Source organism: Hypanus sabinus, chromosome 18 (assembly GCF_030144855.1).
Source record: "Hypanus sabinus isolate sHypSab1 chromosome 18, sHypSab1.hap1, whole genome shotgun sequence".
Taxonomy (NCBI): Eukaryota; Metazoa; Chordata; class Chondrichthyes; order Myliobatiformes; family Dasyatidae; genus Hypanus; species Hypanus sabinus.
In genome coordinates, this window is record NC_082723.1 from 71,895,024 (window position 1) to 71,920,164 (window position 25,141).

At 43.0% G+C, this 25,141-nt stretch overlaps 1 protein-coding gene across 3 annotated transcripts in view; it reads left to right on the forward strand.

The window, feature by feature from the left end:
- Positions 1-258: 258 nt before the first annotated feature.
- The window catches only part of ankle2 (ankyrin repeat and LEM domain containing 2), a 98,943-nt gene continuing 74,060 nt past the window's right edge, over positions 259-25,141 (forward strand). For all 3 annotated transcript variants that reach the window (XM_059994640.1, XM_059994641.1, XM_059994642.1), the window contains exon 1: positions 259-387. The gene's annotated coding sequence lies outside the window, so the exon portion shown is untranslated. The remainder of the gene's footprint in view (positions 388-25,141) is intronic.

Sequence of the window (25,141 nt, forward strand, 5' to 3'; positions counted from 1 at the left end):
CTTTGAACGTAACATCAGACAGACAGCATGTGCTTGTTATTTCTTCTCTCCAAAAACGTCACTGAGGCACATAATCTGGTTGTCACAGCCCAGTTACGCGACTCGGCACAAACCTGCAGAGACTCCAGCGTCCTCCGCTGTAAACCCCTTCCGCATTCGGTGCTGCCCGGGCGAAGGGCAGAGACAGCGCCGCCGCTGGTGGGAAGAGTGATGCGCGTCCCCGCTCTGGTCGGGGAACGCGAACGGGCCCGGCCCGGCCTCGCCCGGTCCCCGGATGCGCTGCTCTGCGCAGGCGTCGCGTCGCTCACGCCGGCCAGGGAGGGGTAGCTGGCGGCTGGTGGTTCGGACGGGCTGTGGCGGCGGCGGCGGCGGCGGGATGTTGTTGAGGTGGGTGACGGCTTTCTCTGTTTTATCTTTCTTTCCCGTTGGAGGTGGAAGCGTAGGAAGAGGGATGGCGGTCCCCCGGCCGGTCAAACCTGACGGGGAGTCTCTGCCAGGCCGCAGTGCACACGCCTGACTTTCCCACCTCGCTTTTTCCCCTCCTCTCCTTTCCCCAGCTTTATTATTTGCATTTGCACTACTTCAAAAAAAAAGCTGCAAGGCCGACTCCTCCGAAAAACCATTCCACTGCTCCTTTTGGGGGCTGGGTTGGTGTGGGGGTGGGGGGGGGGGCTAATGTACTGTAAACAATGACCGGGTAATAGGTTGTAATGTTCACGCCGGTTCCTTTCGGGATTTGGAATCATTCACGAAAACATTTCAACTGGATCCAAGTAATCATTTCAGCAGCCTGACCTTTAGTCGCCCCGCCCCGATAATTATGTAGACCTTCACAAACACGAGGATATCGGCAGGTGCTGGAAATTCAAGCGACACACACAAAATGCTGGTGGAAGGCAGCATCTATAGGGATGTCGAGGTGTTTCGGGCCGAGACCCTTCGTCAGGACTAACTGAAAGAAAAGATAGTGAGAGATTTGGGAGGGGGAGATCTGAAGACAGGAAGGAATTGGGTGAAGTTAAGAGCTGGAAAGGTGATTGGAGAAAGGGATACAGAGCTGGAGAAGGGAAAGGATCAGGGGACGGGAGACCTCGGGAGAAAGAAAGGGGGAGGGCAGCACCAGAGGGAGATGGAGAACAGGCAAGGAGTGATTGTGAGAGGATGAGAGAGAAAAAAGACAAAGAAAAAAGAGGGAATAATAAATAAAGAAGGGATGGAATAAGAAGGGGAGGAGGGCCATTAACGGAAGTTAGAGAAATCAATGTTCATGCCATCAGGTGGGAGGCTACCCAGACAGAATATCAGGTGTTGTCCTCCAGCCTGAGTGTGGCTTCATCTTGACAGCAGAGGAGGCCATGGATAGATATATCAGAATGAGAATGGGATGTGGAATTAAAATGTATGGCCACTGGGAGATCCTGCTTTCTCTAGCGGACAGAGTGAAAACGGTCTCCCAGTCTGTATTGGGTCTCACCAATATATAAAGGGCCACACCGGGAGCACCAGACGCAGTATACCACACCAGCCAACTCACAAGTGAAGTGTCACCTCACCTGGAAGGAGTCTGGGGCCCTGAATAGTGGTGAGGGAGGAAGTGTAAGGGCAGGTGTAGCACTTGTTCCGCTTACAAGGATAAGTGCCAGGAGGGAGATCGGTGGGAAGGGACAAATGGACAAGGGAGTCGCGTAGAGAGCAATCCCTGCGGGAAACAGAAAGGGGGGGGAGGGAAAGATGCGCTTGGTAGTAGGATCCCTTTGGAGGTGGCGGAAGTTATGGAGAATTATACATTGGATCTGGAGGCCAGTGGGGTGGTAGGTGAGAACAAGGGGAACCCTATCCTCAGTGGGGTTGAGGGCAGATATGCGTGAAGTTGGAAAGATGCATTTGAGAGCAGAGTTGATAGTGGAGGAAGGGAAGCCCCTTTGCTTAAAACAGGAAGACATCTCCTTCATCCTGGAATGAAAAGCCTCATCCTGAGAGCAGATGCGGCGGAGACGGAGGAATTGTGAGAAGGGGAATGGCATTTTTGCAAGAGACGGTGGGAAGAGGAATAGTCCAGGTAGCTGTGAAAGTCAGTAGGCTTATAGTGGCTATCAGTAGATAAGCCGTTTCCAGAGATGGAGACAGAAAGATCGAGAAAGGGGAGGGAGGTGTCGTAAATGGACCAGGTAAATTTGAGGGCAGGGTGAAAGTTGGAGGCAAAGTTAATGAAGTCAACGAGCTCAGCATGTGTGCAGGAGGCAGTGCCAATGCAGACGTCGATGTAACGAAGGAAAAGAGGGGGACGGATACCCGTATAGAGTTGGAACATGGACTGTTCAACAAAGCCAACAAAAAGGCAGGCATAACTGGGACCCATGTGGGTGCCCATGGCTACACCCTTGGTTTGGAGGAAGTGGGAAGAGCCAAAGGAGAAATTATTGAGAGTAAGGACTAATTCCACTAGACGGAGGAGAGTGGTGGTAGAGGGGAACTGGTTAGGTTTGGAATCCAAAAAGAAGCAGAGAGCTTTGAGACCTTCCTTGTGGACGTCCATGGTGAAAATAGGGTGGTGGGGGCCAGGGAAAAAGTTCAAAGCATGAGAAGTGTCACAAACGTAGGTGGGAAGGGATTGAACAAGGGGGAATAAAACAGTGTCAAGGTATGTAGAAATGAATTTGGTGGGGCAGGAGCAAGCTGAGACAATGGGTCTATCTGGACAGGCAGTTGTGTAGATCTTAGGTAGGAGGTCGAAACGGGAAGTGCAGGGTGTGGGAACTATGAGGTTGGTGGCAGTGGATGGGAGATCCCCAGAGCTGATAAGGTTGGTGATGGTGTGGGAGATGGTGGCCTGATGCTCCTTAGTGGGGCCATGATCAAGGGGTAAATAAGAGGAGGTATCAGTGAGTTGTCGCTGTGCCTTGGCAAAGTAGCGGTCAGTACACCAGACGACAACAGCACCCCCTTATCAGCAGGTTTTATAGTGAGGTTGGGATTGGTGCGGAGGGAGCGGAGAGCAGAGTGTTCGGAAGGAATGAGTTTGGAATTGGAACAATGTGTGGTGAAGTCAATTCGGTTCATGTCCCGTCGGTAGTTAGCAATAAAGAGATCCAGAGCAGGCAGAAGACCAGAGTGGGGTGTCCATGAAGAGGAGGAGGGTTGAAGAGGGGAGAAGGTCATCGGTGGGGGTGGGAGAGTCCTTGCCGAAGAAGTAGGCTCAGAGACGGAGCCGGCGGAAGAAGAGTTCAGCGTCATGGCGTACGCGGAACTGGCTGAGGTGTGGGGGAAGGGGGACAAAGCTGAGGCCCTTACTGAGGACAGATCACTCTGCCTCAGAGAGTTGAAGGTCAGAGGGGATGGTAAAGACCCAGCAAGGATGAGAGATGTGATCAGAAGGGGAGAGGCTGGTGGTGTCAGTGGAGAGGGAAGGGTTGGGTTGAGAGGAAGATGGAGCCTCTGTCCAGGAGTTGACGGTAGGATCTGAGGGGGAGGGGATTGCAGTGTGATGGTGGGAGAAAGGGAGATGGGAGTCACAATCGCAGCACATGAGTTGCCTGGAGTTGCAGTTGGAAGCTGCACAATCGCTTTGAAGCTGTCCATGGTTGTTGGAACTTGCATTGATGGTGCTGGAGTCCGGGTTTGAACATTGATTCCTCTAACTTCCATTAATGCCACTCCTCACCTTCTTTCCCCATCCCTGATTTATTTATTTCCCCCCTCCCTTTTTCTTCTCTCTCTGCCCATCACTCTTTGCCTGTTCTCCATCTCCTTCTGGTGCTCCCCTCCCCCTTTCTTTCTCCTTAGGCCTCCCATCCCATGATCCTTTCCCTTCTCTAGCTCTGTATCCCTTTTTCCAATCACCTTTCCAGCTCTTAGCTTCACCCCACCCCCTCCTGTCTTCTATCATTTTGGATTCTCCCTCCCCCTCCTACTTTCAAATCTCTTACTATCTAACTGAATTGTCCTGACGAAGGGTCTCGGCCGGAAACGTCAACAGTGCTTTTTTCTATAGATGCTGCCTGGCCTGCTGCGTTCCACCAGCATTTTGTGTGTGTTGATTGTGTAGACCTGGTCTGATTGCAAAACAATGGAATCACTTAACATCACTTATTTGTCTGTGTGTGTGTGTGTATGTTTATCTGTTCCTCTTGATGTGTGAGATCACACATCACTCATTACACACACACACACACACACACACACACACACACACACACGCACCCCCACCCACCCACCCTCCCCGCAAGTTGCACTGCCCAGCAATCCCCTGATTCCCCGATTTAACCCTAGCCTAATCACGGGATAATTTACAATGACCTATTAACCTACCAGCCGGTACATCTTTGGACTGTGGGAGGAAACCGGAGCACCCAGAAGAAACTCATGCAGACTCGGGGAGAAGGTACAAACTCCTTACAGATAACAGCAGGAATTGAACCCGGGGCACTGGTATTGTGAAGCGTTGTGCTGACCACTGTTGCCCTATGTAAGGTTCCTCTGCATACTACAGTTTTGGTAGAAAGTAAAGGCTGAACAGAAATTTATTTTGCTTTCAATGTGATATAATGCTTCAGATCTCGGATAGAGTCCCTCAGCATTTGTAAGTGAGAAGGTGAACAGCCAGAGGTCGTGGTCTATGTAGGTACCAATGACATAGGTCATAGGAAGTATGACAAGTTTCTGCAAAGGGAATTCAGGGAGTTGGGTGCTAATTTAAAGGACAGGAACTCCAGCATTGTGATTTCAAGATTGCTACCTGTGCCATGTGCTAGTATGACCAGAAATAGGAAGATAATACAGTTTAGCATGTGGCTAAGGAGCTAGGGCACAAGGGAGAGCTTCAGATTATTCTCTCTTTCTGGGAAAGTGAGACCCCTACAGAAGAGACAGTTTGCACTTGAACTGGAGGGGGCTAATATCCAGGTGGGTAGGTTTATTAATGCTGCATGGTGGGGTTTAAAATAGAATTGCAGGGGGATGGGACCAAAGGTACCAGAATTGTTAGTGGAGAGGTTGTGGACTCAGATGTTGGTAAGACCTCAAAGTCAGAAATCAAAAGGTGCGACTAGTGTCCTGAGCTGCATATATTTCAACGCAAGAATTGTTGTAGGAAAGGCAGATGAGCTCAGAGCATGAATCAACACTTGGAATCATGACTTTGTAGCCATTAGTGAGACTGGGTTGCAGGAAGGGCAGGACTGGCAGCTCAAAGTTCTGGGGTTCCTTTGTTAGACGCGGTAGAGCTGGAGGGATTAAAGGAGTGGTGATGTTACTAAGCAAGGAAAATGTTACAACTCTGCTCAGTCAGGAGAGATGGGAGAGCTCGTTTAGCAGGGATGGAACCGAGAATTAAGGGAGGTATAACCACAATAATGGGACTATATTACAGACTATATACCAGTCTGAGGAGCTTAGAGGACCAAATTTGTAGAGAAATCGCAGATGGTTGCAAGAAACATAAGGTTATTGTGGATGGTTTTAACTTTCCACATATTGACTGGGACTCCCATACTGTAAAAGGACTAGATAGGATAGAGTTTGTCAAATGTGTTCAGGAAAGTTTCCTTCGTCAATATGTAGAAGTCCCAAAAAGAGAGTGCGCAATACTTACTACTACTAGGGATTGAGATGGGGCAGGTGACAGAAGTTTGTGAGGGGAACATTTTGCATCTAGTGATCACAGTGCCGTTAGTTTCAAAGTAAATATGCAAAATGGATTTGGTCTGCAGATTGAGATTCTAAATTGGAGAAAGGCCAATTTTGATGGTATCAGAAAAGGTCTGGCAAGTGTGGATTGGGACAGGCTGTTTTCTGGCAAAGGTAAGCGGGAGGTCTTCAAAAGTGAGATTTTGAGAGATACAGAGTCCATGGAAGTGAAGCAAAATGGCATCCACTTCATGGACCCTATACAGACTACACAGGAGGAGGCGTTTGCTGTCTTGAGACAAATCAGGGTGGATAAATCCCCAGGACCTGACAAGGTGTTCCCTCAGATGTTACGGGAGACAAGTGCAAAAATATTTAAGTAATTCTTAGTGATGGGAGAGGTACCAGAGGCTTGGACGATAGTCATTGTTGTTCTGCTTTTTAAGAAAGGCTCTAAACATAAACCAGGAAATTATAGGCTGATGAGTCAGTAGTGGGAAAGGTATTGGAAGTACTCTAAGGGGTTGGATATATAACTATTTGTGGATAGACATAGACTGATTAAGGATAGTCAGCATGGCTTCTTGTGTGGTAGATCATGTCTGACCAATCTTATGAGTTTTTCGAGGAAGTTGCCAGGTAAGTGGATGTTGTCTGTGTGGATTTTAGCAAGGTCCTTCATGGAAGGTTGTTCAAGAAGGTTCAGTCGCTCAGCATTCAAGATGAGGTAGTAAATTGGATTAGACATCGGCTTTTGGAGAAGCCGAAGATGTTTATCTCTCTGATTGGAGGCCTGTGATTGGTGCTCGGTCCTTTGCTGTTTGTCATCTATATCAGCAGTCTGGATGATAATGTGGCTATCTGGATCAGCAAATTTGTGGATGGCACCAAGATGTAGTGGAGAGTGGGGAGGGCTATCATGGCTTGCAGTGGGATCTGGACTAGCTGGAAAATGGGCTGAAAAATAACACATGGAATTTAATGCAGACAAGTGTGTTGTGTTGCACTTCAGTAGGACCAACCAGGGTGGGTCTTACACAGTGAATGGTAGAGAACTGAAGAGTGCGGTAGAACAGAGGGATCGGGGAATACAGCTCTGTAATTCATTGAATGTGGCATCATCGTAGATGGGATCATAAAGTTTCATAGATCTAAATATTGAGTACAGGAGATGTGATATTATGTTGAAGTTGTATAAGACATTGCTGAGGCTTAATTTGGAGTATTTATTGTTTTGGACATCCCTACCTACAGGAAAGATGTAAATCAGCGTGGAATAGATGAGCTGAATGTTCAGTTTCTGTGCTGTACTTTTCTGTGACTCTATCACTTCTATTCACTGTTTTTGTGCATCTGAATATCATTTTAGTATAAACAATCCTTTCCATCCAGAGTTTTTACTAATGACTTCAAATATATACATATATATATCGTGTTATCACAAAGAGTCTCTATAATCTTCAACCTATTTATGTTTAGTGCAACTTTGTCACAGCATTAACTTTTATCCTTTTTTTTTGGTCATGATTTTATAGCAAATCAGACGGCCTAATTCTGCTCTTATGTCTTATGGTCTTCCTGGAGCTGCATATAAAGAACTGTTGTGTTCAAGTTGAACTTTGCTCCCCTGATGTTTAACTTAGTTATCTTTTCCTCATAAGAACAAAGGGATCTGGTAATACAGGGCAATAATTTGTTGCAAGTTGCGTCACAGGTAGTTAGAGTCATAAAGGAAGCGTTTAGCAAATTGGCCTTCACAAATCAAAGTATTGGGTACAGGAAATGGGATGTTATGTTGAAGTTGTAGAAGACATTGGTGAGGCCTAATTTGGTGTATTGTGTGCAGTTTTAGTCACCTATCTACAAGAAAGATGTAAATAAGATTGAAAAAGTACAGAGAAAATTACAAGGATCTTGCTGGGATTGGAGAATGTGAGTTGTATGGAAAGATTAAATAAGTTAGAACTTTATTCCTTGGAACATAGAAGATTGAGAGGTATAGACAGGGTAAATGCAAGCCACTGACTTTAAGTGAAACTACAAGTAGACCTTATGGGTTAAGGGTGAAAGGTGAAATGTTTAAGAGAACTTGAGGGAAACTTCTTCACTGAGAGGGTGGTGAGAGTGTGGAATGAGCTGCCAGCACAAGTGGTGCATGTGAGCTTGATTTCAACTTTTAAGCAAAGCTTGAATAGGTACATGAATGGTGGGGATATGAAGGGCTATGATCCCAGTGCAAGTTGATGGTTCAGTGTGGACTAGATGGGGCTTTGACTATCTGTGTACTGTATTTTTCTATTACTCTATGAATCCATGGTGCCTGAAGTTATAGACCAACGATGCACTAAAGTTATATGGTTAGGTTGAGCCTATCACCTCTACTGGGGCGTAAGCCGCTGACAGTAACTTGCCAGAGTCCTCTGTCCTGGGCCAGTTTTTCACATTGCCTCTGGGTGTAGTCTATCTTGGTGTATCCTTCCTCTTGCAGGGTTGAGGTCTTTAGAGCTTCTGTTGGTGTTTTTGTCGCTCTAGATTTTTGCTCACCCTTGTCCTTTTGCAGCTGGGCTTAGGACTGTCCATGGCAGAGTTACTGATGTTATAAGCTTAACGTTTAATTAAGGGAGATGGTTCTGATCATGTGTATAGGAAAATGTACTGTCTTTTGTGCTAAATATGTTAAGTATTTTCCAAACGTGATATATAGGATAACTAAACAGTTATCAGTACTGTTGCTATGACAAGATGGCAACCTGGTTCTTCTGCAGTTCCTGTGCTTTTTTTGTATTCTGTAGCTGCAGGTTTTTGGCCAGCACATCCTAGTTTGTAAAGGAAATCAAATTTTTACAGATATACCATGGACAGCATTCTAACTGGCTGCATCACTGTCTGGTGTGAGGGGTGGGGCCACTGTACAGGATCGAAATAAGCTGCAGAGAGTTGTAAACTTAGCTCCGTCATGGGCTCTAGCCTCCGTAGTATCCAGCACATCTTCAAGCAGTATTGTTTCAGAAAGGTGACATCCATCATTAAGGAGTCCCACCATCCAGGCCATGTCCATTTACCATCAGGAAAGAGGTGCAGAGGTTTGAAGACATGCACTCAGTGATTCAGGAACAGCTTCTTCCCCTCTGCCACCCGATTTCTGAATGGACATTGAACACAACCTCACTACTTTTTATTTCTGTTGCACTATTTATTTAATTTAACTAATATACACATATTATTCACATTTTTTTCTATTATGTAGTGCAATGTACTGCTGTTGCAAAGATAACAAATTTCACAATACTTGCCAGCGATATTAAACCTGATTCTGAAAATCTTGTTTTTTTTTCAATAAGTAACTATACTTGCTGCAAAAGCTGAATCAGTAAGTAGAATTGTGGAGGTGCTGAAAACAGAAAAGATTCTGGTAGAATATTAAGCATAATCAGTGTATATTAACCTTTCTGTTTAAAGAACTTTCAAGAATCTTATTGACATCAAATATGGCATCTCATTGGAAAGTGTGGGAACCTATCAGATGTGTTTCCTTACTGTGTTATTTCGGACCAGTGCTTTTCACTGCCTTAGCATGATGCAGCCTGTAATGGCAGAGACTATTATTTGAACATGTGGCTTAACAAAATTCTGCAATTAGGATGATTGCATTAAGATTCCTGTTAATTGGGTGATGGGCATTCTGCAGGTAGGATTCCCATTAATTGGGACATAACTCTTAAAGAACAAAACTAATTGAGAAAGTAGCTGGGGTTCCCTTCATTTATTTGGGTCAGGAGACTGTTGCCAGTTTCTAACCAGTGTTAATCACATCCACTCGTGTGGCAATTAGACACTACACTGTGCTTTGAGTGAACGGTTTTTAAATAGCATCAGTTGTGTGTGATTTTGTTCAGGAAGCAATGGTTTTTGTCACTGAGAAATTAGCAGTAAGACAATTCAGAACTGTTTTGCTCACTACAGTTTCAAGCATTCAGGCTTGGAGACACCATAAATGGCCGGGAGTGAAAATACTACTTCAGCAAATTAGGAATTATGAAGAATTTGAAGGTATTGACAATCATCATGAATTTTACAATAACAATGGAAATTTGGAGAATGCAGTTGTCGAAAATGTATGAAGGCAGTACATTATCTGCACTAGGTGTCTCTTCAGATTTTGTTTACTGTCAATCAAAAGAACAAGGCAGCGGACACTAGATGAATTCCTCCATTGACAACTATTAGGAACTAATACACGGTTTTACATTACTGTAGCATCATTAATAATGTTCTAATTTGTCTGTATTTCATTCACGTATGTAATTTGTATCAGTTTGACAGTAGTTTGTGATTTTTAATGCCTTTTTAACTATTTCTATGAAACTTTGGCTAATTGGAGCAGCCGCTTAATTTGGCAGATTGTACTGATCCCAAATGTCCCAATTAACTTAATACTTAATTCACAGTATATGAATTAAGAAGGAAAAAGTGCACAATGAAAAAGGAATTTGCGAATAGCAATTTAAACCAATGGTTTCTTATCATGCAGAAAATGCTGGAGGAACTCAGCAGGTCAGGCAGCAGTTACCTATGGTTAAAAAAAAATAAACAGTTGATGTTTTGGGAAAATGTAAACAGTTGATGTTTTGGACTGAAACCCTTCATCAGGACTCTTTATTGCTTTGGATTTCCAACATCTGCAGATTTTCTCATGCCTGTGGTCTGTCTCTTAACACAGTTGGCTTCTAAATGGTCTCCAGAAATTATCTGAAAAGGTGTTCAGTTCAACGACAATGAGGGTGGCTTTGCAAAATCCCCAAAACACAAACAAATTTAAAAGGGGAAAAAAGGGCCTATTTTTCAAAAGCATCATGACTGATCCAAAACCACATCTTTTCTCCCAACCAACTCTACATCTTTGTGTAGATTGTTGTCTTTAAGGTATTATTCTCAGTATTCATTGAGCTCGAGAATATCATAACGTACACTTCTGGGTAAAGAAACCTCTTCTGATCCCAGTCATGAATGACCGTGTCTAAACCATCAACTACCCTATGAATCTATATTAGAATTAGATATGTTATTACTGACATATGATGTGAAACCTGTTGTTTTGCAGCAACAGTATAGTGTAAATACACAAAAATCTATATTACAAAAATAAATAGTGCAAAATAAAAGGGAATAATAGGTTCATGAACCATTCAGAAAACTGATGGTGGAGGTAAAGAAGCTTTTTCTCAATCATTGAGTGTGGATCTTCAGAATCAGAATCAGGTTTAATGTCACCAGCATATGTCGTGAAATTTGTTAACTTTGCGGCAGCAGTACAATGAGATACATGATAAAGAAACAAAAAGCTAAATTACAGTATGAATATAAAATAGTTAAATAAGTAGATCAAAATAAATGAAGTAGGCTCCTGTACATTCTTCCTAATGTTGATGAGAAGGGGGCACATCCTGGATGGTGAAGACCTTTAACGATAGATGCTTCCTTCTTGAGGCACTACCTCTTGAAGACGTCCACGATGGTGTGGAGGGTTGTGTCCATGATGGAGCTGGCTGAGTCCTATTAGTGCCCCATTGTAACCTGTGATAACCTTCAACAGTATCTACAGCACCGCCAACCTTTGCATCATCAGCAAGCTTACTTAACCCACTCTTCAATTTTCTCATCTAACTTGTTTATGAAAGATCACAAAGACCAGGGGTCTCAGAACAGATCTTTATGGAATACCACTAGTCACAGACCTACAGGCAGAATATACTTCATCTACTACCACCCTCTACCTTCTGTAGGTAAATCAGTTCTGAATCCACACAGCCAAATTTCCCCTGGAATCCCATGCCTCCTGACTTTCTGAATGAGTCTTGTTAATTGCATTACTAAAATCCATATATATCACATCCAGTGCTCCACAATCAACAATTTTTGTCACTTCCTTAAAAATGTCTGATGCGCAACCTGCCCCTCACAAAACTATGCTGACCGGCTCTAATCAGTCGTCGTTTCCCTAAATGGTTGTAAATCCTGACTCAAAGAATTCTCTCAAGTGGTTTGCCCACCACAAATGTAAAACTTACTGGTCTACAATTCCCAGGATTATCCCTTTTACTTTTCATGAACAAAGGAATAACACTTGCCATCTTCCCTGTGGCCAGGGAGGTTTCAAAGACCATCACCAGTGACATGAAATCGCTTCCCTCATTTCCTTTTAGTAACCTGGGCTTTATCCCTTCTAGACCTAGGGACTTACCAGTCCTAATGTTTTTCAAAAGTTCCAATCCATTCTCTCTTAACGTTGGCATAGTTTTGCTTTTTAGCTGGTTTGGCACAACACTCTGAGCCGAATGGCCTGTACTGCTCTGTTCTACGTGTTCCAGTATATCAGTCTGTTCTACGCTGACCTCACCTTCATCAAGGTCCCTCTCACTGGTGAATACTGAAGAAAAGGATTGATTAAAGAATTCCCCATCATCTTCAGGCACGTTGCCTCCTTTATCCCTGATCGGTTCTATTCTCACTCAGGTCATCCTCCTGTTCTTCCAATACATAGAACAGAACAGCACAGGAGCTGGCCCCAGTAATCAAAAGGCTAAATAAACTAATCCCCTCTGCTACACAATGTAAATATTCTTCCATTTCCCTCACATTCATACACCTCTTAAAATTCATACATATCTTAAATACCTCTTGTGTGCCTACCTCTACCACCACCTCAGGCAGTACATTCCAGACACCCACCGCTCTGTTTTAAAAAAAACTACAGCTCACATCTCCTTTAAAATTACCCCATCTCAAGGGGGTGTTAGATATTTCAATCCTGGGAAAAAGCTGCTGCCTGTCTACCCTAACTCTGCATCTCATAATCTTATAAACCTGTATCAGTGCACCCCTCAGCCTCTGCCATAGAATGTGTTGGGTTTTTCCTTAAACCTACTCACCAAGGCCTTCTCATGTTCCCTTCATTTGGAGTTTGAGGAGATTTGGTATGTCACCGAAAACACTCTGATTTCTACAGATGTGGAGAGGATTCTTATTGGTTGCATGGCTGCCTGGTATGGGGGGGGGGGGGGGGGCACTACTTACAGGATCAAAGTAAGCTGCAGAGAGTTGTAAACTTAGTCAGCTCCATCATGGGCACTAGTGTCCATAGTACCCAGGACATCTTCAATGAGTGATATCTCTAAAACGCGGCATCCATCATTAAGGACCCCCATCACCCAGGACATGTCCTCTCCTCATTGCTACCATCAGGGAGGAGGGACAGAAGCCTCAAGACACACACGGAACAATTCAGCAACAGCTTCTTCCTCACTGCCTTTGGATTTCAGAGTAAATGTTGAGCCCATGAACACCACCTCGCTACTTTTTTATTTACTATTATTTGTATGACTGATTTAATTTAACTATATATAGTTCAGATTTTTCTCTTATTATTATGTATTGCATTGTACTGCTCCTGCAAAGTTAACAAATTTCACATCATATGGCAGTAATATTAAACCTGATTCTGATTTTAGCTCTCCTAAGTCCTTTATAAAACTCCTTCCAATCGGTAATTTCATCACCCTTGTTCTCGATACTTCACATGTTAAAATGAATATGTACCAACCCATCCATCTGACCACTTTCATACCCTGTCCACTGTTTGTCTTTCCTCACAGTTTATATACCAACTACTCCATCATCTGGCCTATCACTCTGGTTCCCAACCCCTGCCAACCTAGTTTAAAACCTCCCCAACAGTTCTAGCAAGGATTTTGGTCCCTCTCTTAGGGTGAGCTTTCCGGAATGAATACCGATAAGGAGCAGCTCCCTTCTTGACACACTCCCTTTCTTATCAACATGTTGCCTCTAGGTGCCTTTAAACATGAGCCTATCTGATCCTATTAATAGCTTTGAGAACTTCTAGTGAGATCACAGAGTTTGGAAAATCCTACAAAAGTTAGTGGATTCTCCCCAACACATCACAGATGAAGCCCTCCTGACTACTGAGCACATCTGCATGAAACTGTCTAGGAAAGCAGCATCCATCATCAGAGACTCCCACCACCCAGACCATTGCTCGCTTCTCACTGCTGCCCTCGGGTAGAAGGTACAGGAGTCTCAGGACTCACACCACCAGATCAGGAACAGTTACCACCACTCAACCATCAGACTCTTGAACAAAAGGGGATAACTACACTCACTTGCCCATCCATTGAGACAATGCCACTTTAAGGACCCTATCTCATTATTTCATGTTCTCTATATTTGCATTTGCACAGTTCATTGTCTTTTGCACTCTGGATGATCTTTCATTGATCCTGTAATAGTTATTATTCTATAGATTTATTGTGTATGCCCACAGGAAAATGAATCTCAGGATGTATATGGTGACATATATATACTTTAATAATAAAATTTACTTTGAACTTTGTACCGAATTTGTTTGCCACACAATAGCCTGATAGTATTATACTTATCCTTGCAAGTGGAACCAATTCTACCCCTGTCCCTACACCTCCCTTGCTACCATTCAGGACCCCTTCCAGGTGAGGCAACACTTCACCTGTGAATCATTTGAGGTCATGTACTGTGTTCAGAGCTCCTGGTGTGGCCTCCTGTAATTCAGTGAGACCAATGTAGATTGGGTGACAGCTTTGCTGAGCACTTAAGCTCCGTGCGCCAGAAAAAGTGGGATCTCCTAGTGGCCACCCATTTTAATTCCATTTCCCATTCCCATTCCGATATCCACAGCCTCCTGTACTGTGGAGATGATAAGTTGCAGGAATAACACTTTATATTCCGTCTGGGTAGTCTCCAACCTGATAGCATGAACATCGATTTCTTGAACTTCTCTCTTAGATTGTTGGTCATGCAGCATTACAACACATCCCAGTCCATGCCAAACTAATCTGACTAGTCTTATCGACCTGTACCTGGACCATACCCCTACCATGCATGTACTTATCCAAACTTCTCTTAAATCCATATTCCCAGTAAGTTCAAAGTACATACATGTCACCATATACCACCCTGAGGTTCATTTTCTTGAGGGCATCCTCAGTAAACCCATAATAGAATCAGTGAAAACCACACCAACTTGGGTGTTGAACTGGTGTGCAAAAGATAACAAACTACAGTCGGCCCTCCTTATCTGCGGGGGATTGGTTCCGGGACACCCCCCCGCGGATGTTCAAGTCGGTGGACTTTAGGACCCAGTGGAACTCCAGACCTTATTTAACCTGTCTCAGTGTGGTGGACTTTAGGACCCAACAGAGTTCAGGACCCGCTGCCCGCAGTGTTTCTGTTCAGGAGAACTATCATGATTGAAAATAAAGTGGAAATAATAAAGTGATTGGAAAGAGGTAAAATGCCTTCAGTCATTGGAAAAGTGTTAGGCTACAGTCGGTTAATGATCAGAACAATTTTAAAGGAGAAAGTGACAATAATGGAGCATGTGAAGGTTTGCCCCACTGAAAGCTACAATTATCACTAAGCAATGCAGTCGTTTAATTATTGAAATGCATACGTTTCTTAAGTTTTATATGCATAGAAAGGTAAAATATATACTATATACTAAGACAAACGTTTGACTAACTGGTGGTAAATAATATCAGATATACCTGTTCCGACTTAGAGAACTTCCGTTTTTTTTTACTCCCGACCCGTGGTAACCTATGCACATCCCCCGTATACTTTAAATCATCTCTAGGTTACTTATAATACCTAATACAATATAAATGCTATGTAAATAGTTATATACTGTATAGGGAATTTTTTTAGACATCCGTTATTCTTGAGAGACCATGGATTTGCGCCTTGGAAAGTTTCCAGGGTGCAGGCCTGAGCAGGATTGTATGGGAGACTGGCCGTGCCCACGCTGCAAGTCTCCCCTCTCCACGCCACCGATGTTCAAGGGCCGATACACTGATGTCGTTGTAGAGCAATGTGTGGTTAAGTGCCTTGCTCAAGGACACAATAAGCTGCCTTAGCTGAGTTTAGGGAATAATGACAAGAAAAAGAAGTCTGTACATGCTTAAACAACAGGTGCTGGAGAGAGAACTTCTGGGTTTTCCTGATCCGCAGGATCGTGCATGTGGAACCCACGGATAAGGAGGGCCGACTGTATACAAATAAAAAAGAAAGTAATAATAAATAAATAAGTAATAAATATCGAGAGCATGAGACAAAGAGTCCTGGAAAGTGGGTCCATTGCTTCTGGGAACATTTCAATGATGGGGCAAATGAAGTTATCCCCTTTGGTTCACGAGTCTGATGGTTGAGGAGTAGTAACTTTTACTGTTCCTGAACCAGGTGGTGTGAATCCTGAGACTGCTGTGCCTTGTTCCTCATGGTAGCAGTGAGAAGAGAGCATGACCTAGGTCAGGGGTCAGCAACCTTTACCACTGAAAGAGCCACTTGGACCCGTTTCCCACAGAAAAGAAAACACTGGGAGCCGCAAAACCCGTTTGACATTTAAAATGAAATAACACTGCATACAACGTTTTGTTTTGCCTTTATGCTATGTATAAATAAACTATAATGTGTTGCATTTATGAAATTGATGAACTCCTGCAGAGAAAACGAAATTACATTTCTGCATGCAACAAAAACATTTTGAACTCCGAAAAAAAGACGTTGGGTTGAAGGTTACTTTTAAGTAAAATACTCAACGTCTATTTGAGTCCTTCTTGTATTTATGAAAAACGCCAAACTTAAATTTGCCGCCAGCAGCAAACCAAAAATAACGTCAGCCAGCTGTCAACCTGAAAAATAAAAGGACTATTTCACTGAACAATGAAAACATATGAATATACGTAAAATAATACGCAATTAAAATATTTATCATACTTCTTCAGGTTGACTCACACCTGACAATGCAGTCGTATTCAGTAGGGATGGATCGATGCTTAGGGGAGTGACAGGGAAGGATAATGTGTTTTTTTCCTCTCTGAACTCACAGAAGCGTTTCCCAAACGATGTTTGCATTGCGATGATTGCAGAATGTAAATACTCCGAATTTATCATGTCGTGACATTGTTTGAACTCTCTCAAATTGGGGAAGTGAGACAATGTGCCTTTCTGTAAATCTCTGGCAAGCAACGTCAACTTGCGCTCGAATGCAAAACATCCTCCAACATGTGCAGGGCTGTACGTCCTTACCCCGTTGAAGAGCTGTGTTCAGCGTGTTCAGGTGCGCTGTCATGTCTACCATGAAGTGTAGCTTTTCCAGCCACTCTGGCTGTTCCAGCTCAGGAAAGTTGAGCCCTTTGCTGCCCAGGAAAGTTTTCACTTCTTCCAGACGCGCGACAAAGCGTTTCAGCACCTCCCCTCTGGACAGCCAGCGATAAAAACACGTTGTAGCGGTTGCTACACGCAGTCAGTAAACTGCAGTCAAAGATAGCTTTATTCGAACTAAACAGCCTTGCTTTTAAGCCTCCCTCAACCCGCCCCCCCATGGGCGTGGATGCTGCAAAAGACACGTACTCACAAACCCCCGTAGGCTATCTCCCTTAGCCTGAACGCTGGCTAATTGTGAGCCGGTTCGGATGTGTCAGGAAATGGGTCGCCACAACGTCTTATTTAGATTGTACAAGATCACCATAATCTTCAAATTTAGATTTACATTTCAAAAACTAACAAACTAACATAAAATACATATTAATTAAATACTGATCATGTAGCGGTGTGCTACACGCAGCGCTAAAATTACGACACGGAGTCGGTAACTGCAGTCGAAGGAAAAAAACTTTATTCGAAATCTTCAGCCTCACTTTTAAGCCTGCCTCAACCTGCAGAGGCTCCAAAGCTCTGTGCTCGCAAACCCCCGTAGGCTATCTTATTGTGAGTCGGTTCGGATGTGCCAGGAAAAGGGTCGCCACAACCAATTATTTCCCAAAGCAACAGGGAGCCGCAGCACAGACGTAAAAGAGCCACATGTGGCTCCGGAGCCGCGGGTTGCCGACCCCCGACCTAGGTAGTGGGGTCCCCTGATGATGGATGCTGCTTTCCTATGACAGCGTACTCAGTGGTGGGGAGGGCTTTACCCATGATGGACTGGTGGAGGACAGTCACAAGTAAAGATCTTGGTAAGTTCCCAGTGAATCCAAGGTAATGCTTGTTCTCGTGTATCTTGGATCACCCAGTAAGCAGTTTGAAGCACACAATCTAGGCAGCACTTCAGAGCTTTGCTGAGGGGCTGTTGCAATGTTTGCAGTGTTGTCTATGGTTTTAAATTGTAGCTCCATCATTCCCTTCGGATGGATGGAAAAGATTCTGTCATGCAATAAGAGGATTAGAGATTAGATTTATTTGTCACATGCAAGATGGTGCCAGTGACCAATGGTGACGTCTTTCAGCCAGTTCATGAAACTACTACTTCTCCTTTTAAATATACTTCTACTAATTTGTGTGTGATTGGAGCCTGTAATTTACTTTTTGATAATGTGGTTTTGGGCTGACTGAGCTTTTGCTGTCCCCAAGGGAATTTGACAAGATTGGGAACAGAGTGTGCTACTCAGTGGCAGTGCACAAACCCATGAATAACTCCATTTCTCAACCAACTTGCTGATTAAAGCATCGAACAAGATTGAAATCAACGAGGGCAAGAGCGGAAGGCGAGCGGATGTTCAGCACAGTCTCCCTTTCACTCTCACTGTTGCTGGAGAAAGATGGAGGAGTCTTGGGCAATGTTTGATCGGCGCAGTTTGTGACTTGGTCTCAGTTTTAGAGGCCTCTGCAGTTCATGTTAAATGTGTTTGTGATTTTTGCTTACTCCTTTATTGCCATTTTGTGCGATTTTGCTCTGGACAGACTGGCTGTGTGGCCAGCAGTCAACACATGACACAGTGCTAAGTTAAACCGAACATTCCTAGACTTTCAAAACTGTGGTTTGATGTTTAATATTCTATGTCTTATTCATTCATTTTTGCAGTTTGCGCAATTTGTTCTTTTTCACACTTCAACAACTGTGACCTTAAATCTTTTCCATGCGAGCTGACAGTGGAGATTTTAAAGCTGATGTCACTTATGTTTTTACAAAGGGTTTGTACACAGACTTTCAATAGCAGTTATTGGACAGTGAACTGAAATGGGAGCAATTACCCATATTCCTCTCCAGGTCTCAAGACAGTACACTTAATTAATACATCTATCAAATACTGTAGAAAGCAAGACTGAATGTTGGATCCATGGCTTAATGCAAAATCATATGTCAAGGGGAGAATTGGTTTTCACTGATATTCACTAAAGGTAGTAGGCTTTGAAAGGGAACTGATCTAAAAGTGCAAGACAGACTTACTTTTGAAATGGATATAATATTCTGGTTGACTGCCAGTAATTAGTGGTGTTCCAGAGAGATTGCTTTTTATGCTGTATATCAATGTTTTAGATGATGGAATGGCTGTGTTGCCAAGTTTGCAGATGATACAAAGATTGCTGGAGGGGCAGGTAGTGTCGACGAAACAGGTCGGCTACAGGAGGACATAGGCAAATTTGGAGAATGGTCAAGAAAGTAGCAAATGAAACATGGTGTTGGAAAATGCGTGGTCGTACACTTTGGTATTAGAAATAAATGTGCAGACTATTTTCTAAGCAGGGAGAAAATCCAAAAATCTGAGATGCAAAGAGATTTGGGAGTCCTTGTGCAGAACACCCTGAAGCAGGGGTGGCCAACCTTTTACATTCCATGCGTCAATTTTTACATGCGCGAGTTCAGATGCACCATACAATTCTTGTACCCCCATACAATTCTTGTAAAAATATGTTAATATAGACATATTTAGCATTTTACATGATATGTTGATTTAATATAAAAACAAGATAAACCTTAATGAGACTTTTAACAAATATATTTAGTCTTCTTTTCATTTCTTCCCTTTTCTTCATCACATATTCATTCCATAACTCAGATCCAAGCACTAGCTTCAGTTTTCCTTCTGTTTCAGTCTGATGTTATGTTTTATAGTGTCTATTAAGATCATGTCTTCTATTATGTGAGAAAGTATTTTCTGAAACAATGCACAACAGTTTTCCTGACAGACCCGCTGTTAATAAGAACTGATTTTCCCACTGTTCATTGAATTCACGCTTACTAACACTTTCTGCTTTTCCTTTGCTCATTTTCTTTTGAACTGTGATGGATAACTGAATGTAAAAACAAGGCTTAATTTTTGAAAAAGTACAAAACTGCAGATGTTCACAGTAGACGAACAAAGCACAACTCTGTTACTCACGAGTGTCAATTGTAAACTGATGGCAAAAACCTGCGATGCAGCACTGGTGCAGATGCCTGGCGCCTCAGGATCAAACAAGTATCAAACGTGTATTGAACAGTTACAGAACGATTGCAGAACAGAAGTCCTTTTTTCCTAGTTTGACTCATCGAACATTTTTTAAAAATTGAAAACAGATTAATGTGAAAGAAGTTAACATTCACCAAAAGATGTGCACAAAATAATAAAATCGCTAAAAGTAATTGCTAAGTTTTAGATTTATTCTCAGTGAAACCCATTTCTAACTCTAAGCTACTTAATTCCTGTTACAGATTTTTTTTCTCTACAAATTGGTTTTTGCTTAATACCTTTTGCATGATTAGGGTTACTTTTTTATAATTATCACTGGGGTGCAATGTGCCACTTCTAATCATCCAATGCGTCACAGGTTGGCTATCCCTGTCCTAAAGGTTAACTTGCAGTTAGAGTCAGTGGTGAGGAAGGTAAATGCAATGTTAACTTTCATTTCAAGACGTCTAGAATACAAGAGCAGGGATGTGATGCTGAGGCTTTACAAGGCACTGGTGAGGCCTCACCTTGTGTATTATAAACAGTTTTGGGCTCCTCATCTAAGAAAAGATATGCTGGCATTGGAGAGGATTCAGAGGAGGTTCACAAGGATGATTCTGGGAATGAAAGGGTTATATGAGAAATGTTTGATAGCTCTGAGTCTGTATTTGCTGGAATTTAGAAGGATGAGCTGGGAATCTCATTGAAACCTTTTGAATGTTGGTAGGTCTAGACAGAGTAGATGTGGAAAAGATGTTTCCCATGGTGGAGGAGTCTAGGACAAGAGGGCACGGCCTCAGAATAGAGGGGCGTGCATGTAAAACAGATGCAGAGAAATATCTTGAGCCAGAGGGTGGTGAACTTATGGAATTTGTTACCACAGGCAGCTGTGGAGGATAGGTCATTGGGTGTATTTAAGACAGAGATTGATAGGTTCTGGATTGGACATGGCATCAAAGGTTATGGGGAGACGGCCGTACTGGGAGTGGGGCTGAGGAGGGGAGAAAAGGATCACCCTTGATGGGCCAAATGGCCTAATTCTGCTCCTGTGTCTTATGGTCTTATACTATGCGAGATGCGTGTTGTGTATTAAAACTCTAAGCCTGTCTCAGTACTTACTGCCTGTTATACTGCTGGTGTTTAGAGCAGCAGTGAAGGCCCTGCAGTGTTCAGGGCTTCCTTCATCGTGTCAGTAGTTTCCTCTTGGTTTTCACTATCATCAGTCACATGTCCCAAAATGGAGACTCAGTAATATCTTTACACTCAGATGTAGAAGGATTCTTCATTGCTTTTTCCATAACAATTTTATTTTACGAGTCAGACTTGTTAGCCCTGAGCTGAACACCTGAATCTGGAAGACTGGTGGACCACACCTCTACCCTTTGACCTGTTTGGCATGGGTGACCCTACCAGGAACCAAACCACAAGGCCCTAACTGCAGCCAACATACAGTTGCAAGAGAAAGCTTGTTAAAGCTTTATAAATGCCTGGTTTTCTGTACTAATAAAATATGGTCTGATCATCATCTAAGTCATTACAATAGACAAACACAATCTGCCGAAACTAATAACACAAACTATGTACTTCTTCTCCTCAATACTGAGTGCACCATTTAAACAATCACAGTTTAGGTTTAAAAAAATATGCAAACCTCTGGGGTAATGCCTTCTACTGAAGCTATTGAGTCAGGTGTTCCAATCAATGAGATGAGATTGGAAGTGTGGGTTGTAGAGGTGCCACACAAAGACTCAGAAAGTCAGGTTACTGACTGTTGCACATGCCTCCATCAAAACAACTTTCAGAGAACCTTGGAAGAATTGTAGAGGTGCATGAAGCTGAAAAAGGCTGCAAAGGATTTCTAAAGACCTGAGTGTTCATCAGTCCACAGTAAGAGAAATTGTCTACAAATGGAGGAAATTCAGTACTGTTACTACTCTCCCTAGCAGCGGGCGTTTTGCTAAGGTCACACCAAGAACACAATGTGCAATGCTGAAGGAGGTGAGAAAGATCCCATGAGTAACAGCAAAAGACCTGTAGAAATCTCTAGAACTTGCTGAAGTCTCTGTTCATGGAGGGACACCATGGAGGAAACCACTGCTCTCCAAAAAAAAACACTGAACATGTTTGGGTCATTAGTTTCACTGCCTCACAAGCTTCTTTACAAGTCAAAACTGGCAGTTCTCAATTTACAAAAGACTACCTGGATGTTCCAAAGCACTTCTATGAACAGATGAGACAAAAGTTGAACTTTCTGGCAGAAATGCACACTGCTGTGTTTTGAGCAAAGTGTGCATTGCACACCAACACCAAAACCTCATCCCCACAGTCGAGCACGGTGAAAGGAGCATCATGGTTTTGAGCTGCTTTGCTGCTTTGGGCCTGGACAGCTTGCAATCATTGAGGGAACAATGAATTCAAAATTGTGTCAAGATATTTTACAGGAGAGTGCCAAGTTAACAGTCCATCATCTGAAGCTTAATAGAAGTTAGATGATGCTGTAAGACAATGATCCAAAACACAAGAATGTTTTAAAAAAAAAGAAAATTTGTGTTTTGAAATGGCCAAGTCAGAGTCTAGACTTTAACCCAATTGAGATGCCGTGGCATGACCTGAAGAGGGCTGTTCATGCAAGGTATCCCAGAAATATTGATGAACTGAAACAGTTTTGTTTGGAGGAATGTTCTAAAATTCCTCCTCACTGTTGTGCACATCTGATTAGCAGCTGCAGGAAGTTCTACCAGTCATTAAGTATAAAGATTTACAATGTTTTTTCAGACAGGACTGTGAATGATTAAACAATGTGTTCAATAAAGATATGAAATGTACAACTGTATGGTATTAGTTTAGTCAGATTGTGTTTGTCTATTACAGTGACTTAGACCACATTTTATGAATAATTAACCAGGTAATTGCAAAGGGTTCACAAACTTTTTCTTGCAACTATAGCTCTCCGGGTCATCGAGGCACGTAAGCCTCCAAACCATGACCAGGTTGTGGTCCTCTTAGACCAGGGGTCGGCAACCATTACCACTGAAAGAGCCATTTGGACCCATTTCCCACAGAAAAGAAAACACTGGGAGCCACAAAACCCGTTTGACATTTAAAGTGAAATAACACTGCATACAACGGGTTTTTTTTGCCTTTATGCTATGTATAAACAAACTATAATGCGTTACATTTATGAAATTGATGAACTCCTGCAGAGAAAACGAAATTACATTTCTGCATGCAACAAAAACATTTTGAACTCTGAAAAAAAGACGTTGGGTTGAAGGTTACTCCATAGTTAGCCTACCTTCGATCGAAAAATTAAAAGAAATCGCGCACTGGCGGGTGTCAGGGATTGGTAGTGGTGACGTATATTAATAGCAATAAAAAACACGTGGCGGTGTGCTACACGCAGCGCTAAGATAACGACACTGCAGTCAAAGATAACTTTATTCGAACTAAACAGCCTTGCTTTAAAGCCTCCCTCAACCCGCCCCCCGTGGGCGCGGATGCTCCAAAAGACATGTACTCACAAACCCCCGTAGGCTATCTCCCTTAGCCGGAACGGTGGCTAATTGTGAGCCGGGTCGGATGTGCCAGGAAATGGGGTCGCCACAACGTTTTATTTAGATTGTACAAGATCACCATAATCTTCAAATTTCGAATTACATTTCAAAAACTAACAAACCATGGGGAGCCGCAGCACAGAGATGAAAGAGCCGCATGCAGCTCCGGAGCCGCGGGTTGCCGACCCCTGTCTTAGACGAAACGTGTCTCTGCTTTCTGATTAATTGAGAATAGACACATGCCTCTTCTGGCATTCTTTAATGTAAAATGATGAGCTTTGGTGGGATGGAAATATGTCTCTACCAAATAAGGTGTAAGGCTTTCCTCCCCTCCGCTAGCCAGCAGGTCACCCTTGGGCGAGGTGTATCCCATTCCAGACAAGGGAGCAGGTGGTGGTTGGTCATTTGAGCAGCTGGTACATACACAAGTCCTGGTTATGTGACCACTGACACCAGGCAGACAATCTCTGAAGAATATTGGAATTGGTTGGGTCACCATCAAAACCTGGGGTCACCTGTCTTGAAAAGACACTGCCCAGAAGAAGGCAATGGCAAACTACTTTTGTAGAAAAAAATTGCCAAGAACAATCATGGTCATGAAACCATGATCGCCCATATTGTGTGTCATGGCACATAATGTTGAATGTTGGACTGAGTTAATTCCAGTAAGAGGTCATACTATAGCAGTTATGAAACAGAAGGTAATTAATTGAATTGTCTTGTCAAACATCTGGTCAGCAAAGTGTACCTAGTCCTCATTATCTGCTGACTTGTTATCCATGGATATTTGCCAGGTCGGCCACCGGTGTCAGTAAACATACAGCGTTCCTCCAGTGCCCTCCTGTGGTGTGAATGGAAATCTGTTTGCTATAAGACAGATTGCATTTGATGTCTCACACTAGTGACAGTTCAATCATGTGCAGCTGGAGCTGTGAACCACGATGGGTTTTACTTTTGCCAGTTACCATGTTTATTCTTTACATACATGTGAAATAACATCTGCCTTATATTTTATTCCCAAGTCCTGTAACCACCAGTGTTTTAAAGGTAACTTAAAGTAACAGACTGATAATTTGGCTAGTATTACGGCCAGAGATGGCATGCAATGTAGACCGGGGGTGTGATTGGAGTCAGGAACTCTGGAGTTTGGGAATGTGGATAGGGTTGCAGCTGTAGGTGCAGCATAGGGTGCATTATTTACCTTTGTTTACAATCTCCTTATCAGCGGATTCCACATGCGCAGATTCAGCCAACTGCGGATCGGGAAAACCTGGAAGTTCTCTCTCCAGCACTCGTTGTTTGAGCATGTACAGTCTTTTTTTCTCGTCATTATTCCCTAAACAATACAATATAACAACTATTTACATAGCATTTACATTGTATTAGGTATTATAAGTAATCTAGAGATGATTTAAGTACAGGCAGTCTTTAAGTTGGATTTGTACATAAGTTGGAACAGGTACATCCGGTATTATTTAGCGTCAGTTAGTCAAACGTTTGTCTTAGTATATAGTATATATTTTACCTTTCTATGCATATAAAAGACTTAAGAAACGTATGCATTTCAACAATTAAACCACTGCGTTGCTTAGTAGTAATTGTAGCTTTCATCAGGTCAGGGTCTTTCACATGCTCCATTATTCTCATTTTATTCTTTTAAGTTGTTCCGATCGTTGACCAACTGTACCCTAGTGCTTTTCCAATGAC